Source organism: Notechis scutatus, chromosome 1 (genome assembly GCF_049901735.1).
Source record: "Notechis scutatus isolate UNSWTSFEM ecotype Mainland chromosome 1, rNotScu1.2, whole genome shotgun sequence".
In the NCBI taxonomy this organism is placed as follows: domain Eukaryota; kingdom Metazoa; phylum Chordata; class Lepidosauria; order Squamata; family Elapidae; genus Notechis; species Notechis scutatus.
The window spans coordinates 335808952-335819464 of NC_142009.1; the positions used below are offsets into that span (position 1 = coordinate 335808952).

The window sequence follows — 10513 nt, forward strand, 5'->3', positions numbered from 1 at the left end:
GCGCGTCGGAGCCAATCAGCGAAGGGGAGGGCTGGACCGCCAGCCAATGAGGAAAGAGACGAGACGGCAGCGGGCGAGAGGTGGGGGGTGAAGCCGTGGGGAGAGGAGAAACTTCGTGCTGCACATGCTTTGGGAAGCGAGGCGTTTCTGGATAGAAATAACAACAATAACAATAACAATAACAACAATAACAACAATAACAACAACAATAACAACAACAATAACAACAACAATAATAATACTAATAATACTACATACAACATAATAATAATAATAATAATAATAATAATAATAATAATAATAATAATAATAATAATATTATTATTATTAATAATAATAATAATAATAATAATAATAATTATTATTATTTCCGGGGGAGGAGGAAAGGAAAGGGGGGAAACGCCACTAGAATGGGTGCAGATGGAGAGGAAGAAAAAAAGAAAGTGCCTCTGAGCATATGCAGAAGGTGGCCTAGAAGAGGGAATAATAGGACATAGATGGCAAGGTTTATAGTTCGGATATAAGGAGGAACCACATCTACGGTGCAGGCAATGAATTCTAAAAAGCAGGGCTCTCCAAATTTGGCAACTGTTAATATTTGTGGACTTCAACTCCCAGAATTCCCCAGCCAGCCATGTGCTGGCTGGGGAATTCTGGGAGTCAAAGTCCACCAGGCTTAAAAGTTTTGTCAAGTTTGGAGAGCCGTGATCTGAGGCAGTGTTTTTTCTCAAGTTGGTTGAGTTTAAGATGGGTGGACTTCCAACTCCCAAAATTCCCCAGCCAGCACGTTGGCAAGAAGGGAATGGAGTGCTCTGGAGAAGGGCGTGGTTGGTTGGCTGGCAGAATAATCAGCTCTATGAGTCAATTGGCCCTTCACTGAGCATATGCAGAAGGTGGCCTAGAGGGGAGGAGGAGGAGGAGGAGGAGGAGGAGGAGGAGGAAGAGGAGAAGAAGAAGAAGAAGAAGAAGAAGGAGGAGGAGGGAGGAGGAGGAGGAGGAGGAGGAAGGAAGAAGAAGAAGAAGAAGAAGAAGAAGAAGAAGAAGAAGAAGAAGAAGAAGAAGAAGAAGAAGAAGAAGAAGAAGAAAGAAGAAGGAGCAGCCCGGAATATTTTCCAGAGGGGGGGAAGGAGGCAAGGAAAGAGGGGGGATCTGCAATTCTATGTAATGATATCTGGAGCACATGAAGTCTGGAATCTGGGGTGGGAGGGGGAAGAGTGAGTGGCTATGGCAGCCATCTTCTATATTCCTTTTGCTTTGAAGGTTCTTGTTACCATGGCAACCCCACTCCCCACGTGAAACTGATTCTCCCGGAAAAAGGGAGGTGCATCTTGATGGGTGCTGAGTCCCACATTTGAACATCATCCTTATTGATTCAGAACTATTCGGATTACAAGCGGTCCTAAGACTTTAACAACCACAATTGAGCACCTGCATTTCTGTTGCTAAGCAAGACAGGTATTTAAGGGGCTTTGTGGCCTCCAAATATTAAATGTGATGTAGCAGGCCTTGGTTTAGTACATTTCACATTTTTTTTTGGTCATATATTTGTCCGTTAAACAAGGTTTCACTACAGGCCTGTCCAACCTTGATAACTTTTAAGACTTATGGACTTCAATTCCCAGAATTCCCTAGCCAGCCAGTGCTGGGAGTTGAAGTCCACAAGTCTTAATTTTGCCTTCTGTTCTACTGCTGAAAGAACATATTTATTATTTATTTATTATTTATTTATTTGATTAGTCCATCACTTGATGAATTATCTTTTCTGTATACTGAGAGCATTTGCACCAAAGTCAAATTCCTTGTGTGTCCAATCACACTTGGCCAATAAAGAATTCTATTCTATTCTATTCTATTCTATTCTATTCTATTCTATTCTATTCTATTCTATTCTCCAATATCTATTCTGTTCTGCTCTGTTCTGTTCTATTCTATTTTCTATATTCTAGTATTCTATTCTATATTCTATTCTATATTCTATTCTATTCTTCATCCAATATTTATTCTATTCTATTCTATTCTATTCTATTCTATTCTATTCTATTCTATTCTATTCTATTCTATTCTATTCTATATTCCAATATCTATTCTGTTCTATTCTATTCTATTCTATTCTATTCTATTCTACTATTTTCTACTATTCTATTCTATATTCTGTTCTATTATATATTCTATTCTATCTATTCTATATTCTATTCTATATCCTATTCTATATCCTATTCTATATCCTATTCTATATTCTATTCTATTTTTCATCCAATATTTATTCTATTCTGTTCTGTTCTGTTCTATATTCTATTCTATTCATTTTTTATTCTATTCTATTCTATTCTATTCTATTCTATTCTATTCTATTCTATTCTATTCCATTCCATTCCATTCCATTCCATTCCATTCTATTCACTTACAAGATAATAGTATAAGTATAAACCTGACTAAGAATACAGTAAATAAGTACGAATAAATGGAGGATAATAGGACAGGGATGGTGCACTTATGCACGCCTCTCTTAAGAATGGGGTGAGGTCAATAGTGGGTAGTTTAAGGTTAAAGTTTTGGGGGTTAGAGGATATAACAACAGAGTCAGATAGTGAGCTCCAAGCTTTGACCACTGTTGCTGAAGTTGTACTTTCTGCAGTCAAGTTTGGAGCGGTTTACATTGAGCTTGTATCTGTTGTGTGCTTTTTGCATTGTTGCAGTTGAAGCTGAAGGAGTCATTGACCAGTAGGACATTGTAGCAGATAATTTTGTGTACCTTTTTTTGTGTGTGTGTGTGTATTGACGTGAATCAATCTAACCTTTGCTCTTTGCTTCTGTTAAAGAAAGTTGCTGGTGCTGTTTTGCTAATGGTTGGCAATCGTTTGTTAGGAATTCATGCTGCAGGAGAATTGTATCCTTTTCTATCTGGTTTCTCGCCTCTGCAATTTGCTTCAGAGCTAGGCACATCCTGGAAGACCATTCCCAGGAGCATCCTGCTCCATAGATAAGGGAGGGAGGCTGCCTAGAAGCACGAACACACAAGGACAAGGGATACTGTGTGTTAGGAATAACATGGTTACCTAACGTAGTTTGGGTAAAATAATATATATAAACTATGATAGTGAGTTTAAGTGTGTGTCACTTTAAACTGCAAAGCCTGTAATTTTGGGTGCGGTTGTAAAATCGCCATAAGAGGGAGCAAGAGAACTGGATTGATTGCTGGCTTACTGGATTGCTTGCTGACGATGATGGATTGATGGTGTGATAACTGCGTGTTCTCTGCTGTTGCTGAAGGAAGAAAGGAGGTTTGACTTCTTCATATCTCTACTGCGAGGAGATATATTATTGGACTGATATTTGTAAGTTTACTGACCTCTTTTTCGACACTGGACTTTGCAACTGAATAATCCCCGGACGGACTGAACTAGTAAATGATATATGGACTGTTTTGACTATGCTAAAACTATTACTGGAATAAACTATTTAACTAGCACAGTGTATCTGTTTTTACTGAGTGTAAGCTACAAAAACGTTTGTCTCACATATTTGCCTGACTGCCGTGCAGATTCTGCTAGGGTGTATATCCCTAACACTGTGCAGGGATGGGATTCAAATTTTTTAACAACCGGTTCTGTGGGCGTGGCTAGGCTGGTGTGGCTAGGTGGGCATGGCCATGTGACTGGGTGGGTGTAGCTTTTTTCTTTCTGCAGCACTCCTCCCCCGTTTTTTCGTCTCCTAGGCCTCAGGGAAGCCTTCTGGCAAAGCCGTAAGACAGCGAGGGGGATCCCAGAACAGCTGATCATTGGAACAGCTGATCGTCGGGAGGGGAACCAAAGAAATACCTTAAGGAGTGACTGAGTGGGGGAGAAGGCAGTCAGCGATGTCGCGCATGAGTGATAAGGACTGACTGGGCTGGGAGGGGAGGGGTTGGCAGAGGGGGCGGGGCCAGCCGGGGGCACGATCTGCCGGTTGTCTGAACTGCATAGAATCATAACAACCGGTTCTATAGAACCAGTCTGAACCGGTAGAATTCCATCCCCTGATACTCTGTAAAATAACAAAGCATGAACAAACAATGCTCCATGGATAAGGGCTGGAAGGGCATGGGCAAGACATGGTCCACATGGAATAATGAACCTTTGTCTCTGATTGGGTAAACTTGGTTTCTAGCGGTGTAAAATGTATATAATACTCTGAGCCGTTCTCGCAGGGTGTGGCTATCCCTTCCATGCATTTTGTCTGTGTGTTTTGGATATGGTATTCACCCAGACTTTATGCTTTGGCCAAAGAATGGCCAAAGGGGAGTACTAATACCACTCTATAAATCGTTAGTAACCACACCTAGAGTCCTGCACCCAGTTTTGTTCACCGCGTTATAAAAAAGATGTTGAGACTCTAGAAAAAGTGCAGAGAAGAGCAACCAGGAGGATTAGGGGACTGGAGGCTAAAACATACAATGAATGGTTGCAGGAACTGGGCCTGGCTAGTCTAGTGAAGAAAATACCAGGGGAGACATAATAGCAGTCTTCCAATATTTGAGGAGGGGCTGCCACAGAGAGGAGGGAAGGGGTCAAGCTATTTATCAAAGCGCCTGTAGGCCAGACAAGGAATAATGGATGGAAACTGAACAAGGAGAGATTTAACCTGGAAATAAGGAGAAACTTTCTGACAGTAAGAACAATCAACCCAAGGAACAGCTTACCCTTGGAAGTTGTGGGAGCGCCATCACTTGAGACTTTCAAGAAGAGATTGGACTGCCATTTTGTCAGAAATGGTGTAGCTTGGGTGGGGGTTGGACTAGATGACCTACAAGGTCCCTTCCAACTCTGATTATCTGTTAAATCTGCTAGAATAAAAAAAAGCTGGTTTTTTTTTGCAAGCCTCGTCTTGAGTCTTACTCTCTTTGGCATCTCCATGGCTCTGGGAAACTTCTGGGACCTTACCAGTGGTGGGATACATTTTTTTTTACTACTGGTTCTGTGGGCATGGTGTGACTTGGTGGGCATGGCAGGGGAAGGATACCGCTAGTACCACCAAATCTCTATTTCTACCCAACTCCTGAGGGAAGGATACTGCAAAATCTCCATCCCACTAACCTGCTTTCCAGCTCCATTCTCCTGTGCAGGGCAACCAAAGGAGACCCAGCCGATCAGCTTGGACTTGGGAGGCGGAGAATAGGGGGCGGGGCCAGTCAGAGGTGGTATTGGACGGTTCTCCGAACTACTCAAAATTTCTGCTACCGGTTCTTCAGAACCGGTCAGAACCTGCTGAATACCGCCCCTGGACCTTACACTACAAAGGACTTTAAAACAATGTTCCACAAAGATAGCCGCTTTAAGACTTGTGCACTTCAACTCCCAGAATTGCTCAGCCGGCATGGTTGGCTGAGGAATTCTGGGAGTTGAAGTCCACAGATCTTAAAATGGCTGAATTTAAGAATCACTATTTTAAAGCAGAAGTTACGTTAAGTCTAAAAATGACAAGGGATGACACAAATTTAGTTTACTTTATTTCACTGCACCTCATACAACAAAATTAAATATCATCTTCTGTGTATATTATGACAATGAAAATAAACACAAACACATATCATTCACATTCTATACAATTGAATTGAAAACCCCTGATATTGCATTCATATTGCACTATACAGTAGAATTCAATGGAGTTACTACCTTGGGATAGAAGCTGTTTTTCAGCCTATTTGTCCTTGTTTTTATTGCCCCGTACTGTCTGCCAGCTGGTAATAGTTCAAAAAAAAAGGGGTGCCCAGGATGAGATGGATCTTTGAGGATGCTTTGAACTTTCTTAAGGTAGCAGGAGCTATAAAGCTCTTCCAAAAAGGGGAGAGGGCAACCCATGATCCTCTGGGCAATGACATGAACCCTCTGGAGTGCTGTCCTATCTGCCCCTGTGCAATTGGCAAACCATACAGAGGTGCAGTATGTTAAGATACTCTCTATGGTGCAGCGGTAGAAGGTCACCAGCAGTTTTTCATTCAGTTGTTGTTTCCTGATAAGTCTCAGGTAGTCTAATCTCTGCAAAAATGAGCAAAATGGATGCAAATGATGGCCATTTCGATCTAAAAGGCACCCTCTCCTTTTCTGTCCTCGGATGGAAAACCACTAGGAAAACTTACCACCCTGGGCAAGGTGATTTGGAAAACCAGACCGTTGTTGGAAGAAAAACCCAGGTCCAGTTCGAAGCCTAGAATAAAATGGAAGCTGCTTAAGAAAGGAAGTTTATGGTTGGGCAGCGGGGGCAACTGACAAATTAGCTTGATGAGTGCAAGGATTTGTACATGGTTTCTGTGGTGTCAACATTTTTTCATGGAATTGTAAAGTACTAGCTGGATACCCATGCTTCACTATGAAACTATGTCGTCGGGCTTAGTTTTTGGGGAGGAAAAATAAGGAGAAAAAGATTGTGCCTCTGCCTACCAGCATCCATTGGAATTCATCTGGCTAGTGTCCTGTCAGTGTGTGAGAGAGTTGAGGGCTGTTTGGAAACTGAAGGAGTATTTGCTGTGTGAGCAAGAAGGAGACAACAAGGAGCCTGGGCGTGGCTTAGCTCAACTGTTCTGTACTTAAAGCTGCTTGGTGCTGTGAAAGTAAAACTGAAACTGAACCTCCTCTCCTCTGCTTGTGTTTTGCATTTGGAAGAGATTTCTTTTCAGGTGGGGAGGGGGAGTAGAACTCCTTAGCATCAGAGCGTGTTAATGATAATAATAATAATAATAATAATAATAATAATAATAATAATAATAATAATAATAATAATAATAATAATAATAATGGAAATACTAATGACTCTGATGGTCATTTGGAAAAATCCTTTCTTAGTGAGCACCTAGAAGCCAAGAGGAAGAAACGTGCCAAATGTCAATTTTGTAGGCTTTATGGTTCTGGAGATATTGTGATGATGCGTGAGTGGTATTTCGTATGTGTGTATATGTGTGTGTGTGTGTGTGTGTGTGTGTGCTTTTTGAACTTTTTGAATTACTAATTCCTCTGAGGGCGTGTTATTTTGTTTCCAACATGGTGCAAAAGCTATCCTCGTTGCTGTCAGATATGTAGTAGCGTATATTTAATCTTTTTCTTATATTTCCCTTTAATTATTCCCAACAAGAACCATTCTGGTTTAAACTCTATCTGATCTTCCACTATTTCTTGTATCCAACTCCATATTTTGGTTGAGTTGGCCCAGTCTTTCTTAATGGACCAGACTGGGGCTGCTTTCTACCTTTGGGGAAATAGAATATTCTATCTCTTTTAATATTCCCCCCAAATATTTCATTCTCTAGAAGCGGGGCTTCCCACACCGTCACGGTCTGGTTTTCCAAATCACCCATTGGGAACACCTCATATTGCTGTGCTCAGAAACGGATTGAACCTTGTAAAAATTGTATTCTGGAGATGTGTTGTCATGCCCCTAGTGGAGACTGACTCCGAGGGAGAGGAGGAACAGCCAACAGGGGAGTGGAAGTGTGGCTCCGGAGGTTGTGGAGGAGGCTGGGGAAGGGCAGAGGCCGGCTGAGCAGTCAGAGGAGGACCCAGGCCCAGGGCACAAAGGGAGGAGAGGATAAGGGAGAGACGTGGTCTACTGGGGAGGGGAGGGCCTTGATCCTCTTCATGGGCTGCAGCTGTGACAACTGGATAAGAGGACGGACATGCATATGGACCAGTGCTGGAAACAAAGCTTGGAAATATCTCTAGTTTATTGTTCCTCTCTGAGTTTGGCGTCCTTCCCAGTGTGTGTTCTGTTATCCGTGGACATCCTCCAGCCCTTATCTTGCCTGGTTTGTGTTGTTTTTCCCCTCCTTCTTGTAACTGCTTGTGTGGGAGTTTATTTTGTCTCCAGTCAAGGATATTTGGAGCTTGGAAGCAAAGTGAAGGAATAAAAGGGGCTTCATCGGGTTTTTGTGACTGTGTTTATTTTGTATCCCCCCCGCCCAGGTCATCACATGTGTCTTCTTTTTGGATTCAGTATTTCTGGCACCTTGTTTTAAAAGATTTTGGCAGGTGCCAAGCCTAGATGCCAATTTGTCCCTGCACCAAATTCAGCGTTTGCAGCAGCCCAAATTCCTCCGTCAACTTATATTTCCCTGCATTATTCCCTTCCCTCCTCCTTAATTCTTAATTTTCCTTTATTTCTGTTTACATTTAATCGCGGGGATTATTTACAGGAAGGAGCAGATAGCAAATAAATGCCAGAAGGATGGAGGGGGGAAAACCCACTTTGGGCTAGCAAGTGCTATTTTAGCTTGGGTTTTATTGCTCGGTTAAATCACCACCAAATTGCCGAATATCGTTGAAGCAATTGGATTTAATTTAAAACCTCCAAGGGACTTGCGCCTTTGTCATCCGTTTGCAAGCTGAAACAATAAACTCGTTTGTTTTCCTCCCAATTAGAATGCGAGGTTTTGGTGGGGAGAGAGGAGGAAAATAATTAAGGAAACAAAAAAAAGCAAACAATATGCAAGAGAAGCGACTAGGACGTCGTGAGTAACAGCTTCGCTAATCAGAAGTGAGCCGTTGGTTAAGGGAATTTGTTCAGTTCTGACTGGATGGTAGGGAAGGATTTATACTCCTTGCAGACAGCTGGTCATTCTTTTTGGAGAGTCCTTGAGGCCACTTGGAGAACCCACAACAGAGGGGGAGGGGATACATCATCTATCTCCAATCTACAACACAGTCCTTTAAACCAGTGATCCCCAACCTTTTTTACGCCGCGGCCCGGTATCCCCAACCTTTTTTATGGCGTGGCCCGGTACCAACATCAGCTGGGTGCCGCCATCTTGTTTTGATGAAAAAGTGCTTCCGGTGAGCTTTCTACCCGGAAAAGCTCACCGGAAGCACTTTTTCATCAAAACAAGATGGCGGTGCCCAGCAAGCCAGCGGCCCGGTAGGACTTGTTCCATGGACCGGTACCGGTCCGTGGACTGGTGGTTGGGGACCCCTGCTTTAAACAGTTCCAAAAAGGCTGCACACCCATTTACATTGAGGTGACCCTGAGGACACAGATAAACCTCCAAGTGGCCTTAATGATTCTCTAAAAAGGATGCAAATGACCAGCTGTCTGCAAGGAGTATAAGTCCTTCCGTTCCCCACCATCCAGTCAGAGCTGAAGAAGCTTCGTGGAGGAGAAGCGAAATGTCTTCAAAGAAAAAAAACAGAAAGTCCAGTTGCCTCTTGAAAAAAAAGCAAAATTGGGAGTACCTGAAAGGGCTGATCGCTGCACATAAGTGCACCATTGTGCCTCACGTCCCTGTCCTATTGTCTCCATTTATTCGTACCTATTTCCTGTATTCTTACTCATGTTTATACTTGTATCTATTACCTTGTAAGCAATTGACAAATCAAATCAAGTCAATCAATCAGTAAAATCTCCTGCCTCCTCTGGTTCTGCCTTCCTTTCATACTCTACATAAATGACCTCTGCGATCATATTAAGAGCAATTGCGTTCTTTTCGCTGATGATGTAAAGCTGTTCAATACCACAGACAATACTGCTACCCTACAAAAAGATCTTGACTATGTATCAGAATGGTCAAACAAATGGCAACTTCAAATCTCAACAAATAAATGCTCTGTCTTACATATTGGTAAAAAAAATCAGAAAATAAAATACAAGCTGAATAGTCAAGATGTTGTTGATGACCCAAGCTCTGTAAAGGACCTTGGAATACTCACCTCTAATGATCTAAGTGCTAGAGCCCACTGCAACTACATAGCCAAAAAGGCATTAAGAGTTGTTAACCTAATCCTACGTAGCTTTTTCTCTGGTAATATCACACTACTAACCAGAGCATACAAAACATTTGCTAGACCAATACTCGAATACAGTTCATCAGTCTGGAACCCACATTACGTATCTGATATTAGCACAATTGAGAAAGTCCAGAAATATTTCACAAGAAGAGTTCTCCACTCCTCTACTCGTTGTAGAATAACTTATGCCACCAGACTTGAAATTCTAGAACTAGAAAACCTTGAATTACGCCGTCTTCGGTCCGATTTAAGCATGGTATATAAAATCATACATTGCAATGTCCTACCTGTCAATGAATACTTCAGCTTCAACCATAACAACACAAGAGCACACAATAGATACAAACTCAAAGTTAACCGCACCAAACTTGATTGCAGGAAATACGACTTCAGCAATAGAGTGGTCAATGTCTGGAATACTCTACCTGACTCTGTAGTTTCTTCCCCAAACCCCAAAAACTTTAACCTTAGACTGTCTACTATTGATCTCACCCCTTTCCTAAGAGGTCTGTAGGGGGCGTGCATAAGCGCACCAATGTGCCTACCGTCCCTGTCCTATTGTTTCTCTTATTCTTTTATTTTTCTTATATGTACCCATTTCATGTATTCACAACTATGTATACACTTATACTTATTATCTTGTAAACAATTGGCAAATCAAATAAATAAAAATAAATAAAATAAATAAAATAAAATCAAACAGCTTAATTTTTCTGATTCATGTTCAATTATCTTGTTTCTCCCTCCCCCCCTTTTATTGTCTTCAA

At 41.8% G+C, this 10513-nt stretch overlaps 1 pseudogene across 1 annotated transcript in view; it reads right to left on the minus strand.

Annotated features, from left to right (window-relative positions):
- LOC148133555 (phospholipase A2 inhibitor beta pseudogene) overlaps positions 1 to 10513 on the minus strand; it is a 237474-nt pseudogene that overhangs the window by 206009 nt on the left and 20952 nt on the right. The window lies entirely within an intron of this gene.